Genomic DNA, 6,809 nt, shown 5'->3' on the forward strand with positions numbered 1-6,809 from the left:
GGCCTGGGGAAACTGAGGCAGGCCCAGCCCTGACATCACCGCTTAGCAATTCACTTCCCTCAGAGGCCTCTTAACTCCAGTCTCCATTTCCTCTCAGAATAACAACACCCTGCCCCAGGTCACTAGTGGAGGAGACACATGTGTGGGGACAGAACGTCCTAAAATGCAGAGAGCTGTGTAGACACTGTGTAGACCCCACACACGGAAACCCGGTCAGGAAGGAAGAGTGGCCTAGGAACACAGCACTGAATGTGGGCATGAGAGCCTGCCAGACAGACGGGGCAGAGTCACATACCTGCGTTGACCTGGTGCACAGGGACAGGCCAGGGCTGGTGGGAAACCACAAAAACAGGCCACAGTTTTCAGCCACAGAGTGGAGACACGGGGTGGGGGGTGGTTCGGGGCTCGTGGCAAGGTCTGTGGAAGTGTCTGCTGCCTCTGGGGGGCATGGCAGCTGAGGGCCCCCAGCCAAGTGGCTGCACAGGAGTGCTGTCAGTCAGTGGGGCCCACAGGCAGGACACTGAGGACACCTCACGGATGTCTGCCACTGCGGCACCTGCCACACCTTTCCAGAGTGGTGGCCTGTTCCCCACCTCTGTCTCACACGTTTCTCTCTTTCATTGTGGCAAAGTGCACATAATATTGACTCTCCTTTTAGACCATTCTTAGTGTACATTCCACAGTGGCATGAATTGTGCAGACACGATGCCGTGCAGCTGTCACCACTGCTTCTGAAACCTTTTCATCACCCAAACACAAACTCTGCAGCTACTGGGCAGTGACTCTGTGTCCTTTCCTCCCAGGCCCTGGTAACTTCTCGCCTACTCTCTGTCTCTGTGAATTCCCTATTCTAGATATTTCAAAGGAGGCTCCTACAGAATGTGACCTTCTGTGCCTGTCATTTGGCTTTGCACTTTCGAGGGTTACCCACATTGTGGCATATGTGCTCCTTGGTACGTGTGGGTGACATCCCATCCCATGGGTGTGCTTCAGTTTTGCTGTCCTCTCATCTGCCGATGGACACATGGGTTCTTTCCACTGTTCAGCTATTGTGGACAGCACTGCAGTGACACTGGCTGGCATGCAGGTATCTGCTTGAGTTCATGCTTTCAATTCCTAGGATACATACCAAGGCGTGGGATTGCTAGGCCCTGTGGTCATTCTATTATCAGTGTTTTGAGGACCCACTCTCACCTGGACCCCCGTAGACACAGGGGCAGTTCCAGTTCCACAGGAGAATACAAGGAACTTTGATCGGCAGGAACATCCCAGAACATCAGTCAGAGACCGCTGAGATGCTGTCACACTTTGAGGCTCAGTGCTCTCTGCTTTGGTCCTGGTACCCTTGTAACAAACCAGTCCACCCTAAGGTAGCCTCCTAACAAACCAGTACACCCTAAGCAGCAAAGAAGACCAGCTGGCATTGCCCTTTGGGGAAGCTGGCCTTGGACAGCTCTTTATTATAGAATCTCCAGTATGTAAATGGTGACCTTGCCTTCTGATTCCCCCAGCCATAGAGTGACTGCAGGCCATATGTGGCTGTCGAGTGCCTTGGCTTGAGAGCCTGTGAAATGTGGAGGCTCTGCACTGCATGGAGACAGACCCAATCCAGGGAGCTGCAGGGTAACACAGAGGCAGAGAGACACATAGACACAGTGACCAGGGACAGCTGACAGCTGATGCAGTGGGCATGGAAGATCACTGCCATGTTGTGGATGAGAGTCCATCTCTCCAGGGCCTCCTTGTTCACCTGTATAGGGATTACTGGTACTTCTTTATTTCTCTACATATTTTCCAAGAAATTCCACTACCTGATGACACTCTTGTCTCTTGCCACTACAGGCTGAAAGAGCCTAAGTGAAACACACATGCATGCATGTATACTCACACACACACACACACTCAGACATGCATATAATGCACACTCACACACACATGCACTCACGCATGCATATAATGCACACACGCACACTCACACACATGCATATAACGCACATGCATGCATATAATGCACACACACGCACATAACGCACACACACGCACACTTACACACACGCATATAATGCACACACACACCTCCACAAGCATACATATAATGCACACGCACGCACACCTCCACAAGCATGCATATAATACACATGCACACTCACATGCACACACATGCATATAATGCACACTCACACACATGCATATAATGCACACATGGGCACATGCACACACACATACATATAATGCACACACATGCACACTCACATGCACACATGCACACACATGCATATAATGCACACATGGGCACATGCACACACACATATAATGCACACACATGCACACTCACACACATGGATATAATGCACACACATGGACACTCACACATGCACACATGCATACATATAATGCACACACATGCATCCATGCATATAATGCACACACATGCACACTCACATGCACACATGCACACACATGCACACACATGCATGCACATAATGCGCACACATAACACAATGCATGCATGCGCATGCACACATGCACGCATATGCACACACGCACAGGCACAGACATCTGTGCTACCCATCTTCCTACCTCCCGCCTCGCCTTGCCAAGGCGCTTAGCAATCTTGGTCCTGCAGCTTCCTTAGCATCTCCTCCCTGACTAACTCAACCTCTTTGCTCCTATAAATGACTTATAGATTTATTTATTTTATTTTTTTTTTTGTAGGCTTCCACAATATAAAAGTCAACCAGAAAGTAACAAAAGCTTACAAATGTAGGCTGTAGAGAGCGCCAAACTGGTTAATAAAAACAAAACTAACAAAAATCTTTCCAGGGACTGAATTCGTAAATTTGGACAAATGCCTTTAGTTATTTCTGGACCATGACAGAGGATACATGTATAAATTTGAATAATGGATTTGGTTATTTGTTAAAAATAATGGAAAACCAAACGTTACTTTGTCCCAAAATGCTAATAAAAACTGTGTTCTTTTCTCCCACTTTCTTTAAAATGTGTGCCCCAGAGATAGAGGAAAGGTATTTTGATGGGATTTGATCCCCGGAATTGCATTCCAATCAGGCGTCCAGGTCCGAGTGCATTCCTCCGAGAGCTTTGAGACTGTATGTGGATGTGGCTGCCATGGACCCAAGCCCATTATTTTATTAGCTTTATTCATTGCAATCTTGTTTCTTTATCATGTAAACCAGAGTAAGACTACTTCTTTCTGCTACACCCAAGATAAGGAGGACACTCAGCGTCCTGGGCTAGAGGGTAGATATGTAACGGATCTCTCTCAGCCTCAGTTTCCCCCAAATCTGTCCTGGGATTAATAATACCCACTGCATGGTTCCTGTGAGAGGCTTACTCAGAAGATATAAAGATACATATATCTGGGCCAGCAGACCTACTTTTATTAAGAGTTACTGCAATGGGGGCGGTGCCTGTGGTTCAAAGGAGTAGGGTGCTGGCCCCTATGCCGGAGGTGGCAGATTCAAACCCAGCCCTGGCCCCACCCCCAAAAAGAAAAAGTTACTGCAATGCTAGTGCTTGAAAGAAAGACAGAGGGAATTCACATAAGCCTCAGAAGTGATGGTTTTCCTTTCGTGTGGAGCTTAACCTGGGGTCCATGGCAGCCTTCAGGGTGTCCTTGAACTGCTAGAGAGACAGATGGTAGCTTTCAACATATTCTTAAAATAATCTGTTAAAGTACAAGAATCACTGCTCTAGTGTTTTCAGGAAATGCTACTGCAATCCCTTATAGAAATTCTCCAATATTCGCTCTATTATTAGAACCAAATTAGCCTTCCCATTTGGCATTAGATTTAGCAATGGCAATTTCGGGGGACCCCATGCTCCCAGCCTCTGGTCTTCACAGCAGTTTCCAGGTATGTGGAAAAAGTAAAATGCTTTCAACTGTTTTGGTTTGGAGAATTGGTCCTACGTGGTTGAGAAATGGATACCTTTCTGCTGATGCTTTAGCCCATTATTTGGATTTAACTAATTCTGCAAATAATTGAATATCCCCAACCAATATACAAATTGATGCCTCCTTCACAGAGACTGATTCATAGCCATTTTAGTCTGTTTCTGATCAACATGGGCAGGTAATGAAACTCAGTCCCCAGGTGTGCAATAAATAGCACAATAAACTATCCACTATGAGGTTTGTGTCTTTTCCTATAAAAATGCATTTGAATTCACAACAGCTGCTATTATTCTACCCAGCTGGTAGGCTAACTCAAATTCCACCTCTAACTAGGCAATGAAAGAATTTGAATCGGGTGGGTAGTTCATTATAGTATTTTATCAGTATGAATGCACTTTGGAAGGATATAAAGAGGCCATAAAAATGTGTTAAAATTCAAATGGTTTAGATGGTTTTCCTGGTTATTCAAATGCAGCAAATGATAGATGGAAGTCAGAAATTTTTTTGAACTAAACATTTCCTCTCATAGACGTGCCTCCATTTCATGTGTTTGCACTTAGCAAATCACAGGCGTTAATAGAATGTTTAAGAAAATGAAGGAAAAAATTCAAACCCAAATAGCTTATGTCTCTCTTTTGGCCTTTGTGTAGTGCCTACGGGGTGTGTGTGTGTGTGTGTTTCAAACTAACCCGCTCTACTATATGACTGGGCAAATTAGGAGAAAATTGCTTCTTGCAGGAACAGGTGGAAATATAGATGGTTCGGAACTTTAATCTGTTTTGTTTTATTTTTCTTTTTTGGTAGACTGGCCAGTTGGAAAGGGAATGGTGGGAAGTATTCCTTCATCTGGTATGGCTGCTGAGAACTCTCTCTCTGTTACAGCAGCAGAAGTTTGATGAAACTGTAGGTTCCTTGAAGGCAAGAACTAAGCCAGTTAGTGTTAGGTGGACTGTAATAGGCACTTTAACTTCAGGTTGCGGAATGTTGCTTCTTTCATATCTATTTTCTTTAGTTCCTTTCAGTTTGGCCACTGTTGCAGTGTTCACTGGTTTCGGGAGTGTGGTCGGTGTTCCTGGCACTCACACAATCATGAGTAATGGGTAAATGGTATTTTTAAAATTAAGACATGACCACTATTAGACACAGCGTTGAGTTAAAATATGTCTTTTTAGGAGGGTTCCTAGCTTTACCTTTCTAATCCAGGTCGGCTCAACATCTTGAATAAGGAGTAGGATCCCAAGAGGGACTTCATACCCATGGGCTTCTACCCTGGGAGCTCGCTGAGGGCCTCAGGCCTTCACAGACGTGAAATTGTTCCAATTCCATCTGCTCATTTAATATGTATAGAAAAGTGTTCAGTATTCTTGAGTCCTGCTGTTGACTGATTATCCAATTAATCCTTATGAGGTAAAGGTGGGAATTGTTTTTCCCATTTTTCAAATCGAACAGACACGAGGTGGGAAGAAGGGGACACGTGAGTTCTGCAGAGGAGTCTGTCTTGCTATTCCCCTGCCTCCTTCATCCATCAGTTAGGTAATGTCGCCTTCAAAAAGAAGAGGAGAGAATTATGTAATACATGATTCATTTCCAGTATTTGAGGCATATTTTAAATTTTTGAGGCAGTGGATGAATGAGTTCTGGAATAATGTGTCTAATTAGAAATAAAGGCCCCCCCAAATACCAGATGGATGACTTGCAGGCTTAGGAAGACAATCATCTGATGCTAAGACGTTACTGTTGTTAAGATATGAATTTTGTTGAGTTTTATTAAGCTTTTTGCTAAGTAAAAGAAGCTAGCATGATCCCACTGCATTTTCAAGATGATGTCTTAAATTATGACAAATAAATTGCAGCAGGAATGTGCAAATTAAGAAAAAAAAAACAAGTAAACACTCTTTGCAGGCAAGATACAAACTTTCTTATTGCTATACTATCTTTCTAAAATGTCCTTGGAAAAAGGGCTGAAAATTTCTGAGTCCATAACTAAATAATTAAGAACAATCAAGCTGGAGGCAGTGGCTCATGCCTGTAATCTCAGCACTTTGGGAGGCCTAGTGGGTGGATTGTCTGAGCTCAGGAGTTCAAGTCCAGCCTGAGCAAGAGCCAGATCCTGCCTCTACAAAAACTAGCTGGGAGTTGTAGCAGGTGCCTGTAGTCCTAGTTACTTGGGAGGCTGAGGCAAGAGGATCGCTTGAGCCCAAGAGTTCAAAATTGCTGTGAGTTATGATACCATGGTACTCTACCAAGGGCCTCAAAGTGAGAATCTGTCTAAAAGAAAAAAAGAAGGAAAGAAAAAAAAGAACAATTAATGTCTTAGATTGTCAAAACCCAAACAAATATTTTATGTTGAGAAAAGTGGTTTGAGCTCAATTAATATTAAAAATTATGAATGCCAACACTCATCTGTAATAAAGTCTTCTTGTGAGGGGGGAGCTCAACTTGACACAGATATCTGAGATTCGATCTTGGCTTATTAAAGGATGAAGGAAATCACAGTCACAGAATCCACATGTTCTCTCTGCTTCTATCTGTGCTTAGAATCTTAAAATGCATCCGTGGAGCCCTTACACTTCAATCAGGATCTTTCTCTTTGTTTTCTTTTAAGCATTTAAAAACCTACATACATAATGTTTATTAGAGAAAATTCAGAGAGGTCCAAAAGTTCACGCACCATCTCCCCACCAATCAGATAAAACTACTATTAAGTTTTTGTATATTTCAGACTTACAGTTCCCTTGACAACCATCACTTAAGAAGCAGAACTGGATCTGATTTGAAATACTTTCCTGGACTCTGCTCTTCTCACTCAACTTGTCATAAAGATCTTTTCAGATCCATAGACACATCCTTCCCATTCTGAATGAGAACGCCATTGCTGAATTTTGTAATCCTC

The sequence above is a fragment of the Otolemur garnettii genome, unplaced genomic scaffold (assembly GCF_000181295.1).
Source record: "Otolemur garnettii isolate 467f Iridium unplaced genomic scaffold, OtoGar3 scaffold00027, whole genome shotgun sequence".
NCBI lineage: Eukaryota > Metazoa > Chordata > Mammalia > Primates > Galagidae > Otolemur > Otolemur garnettii.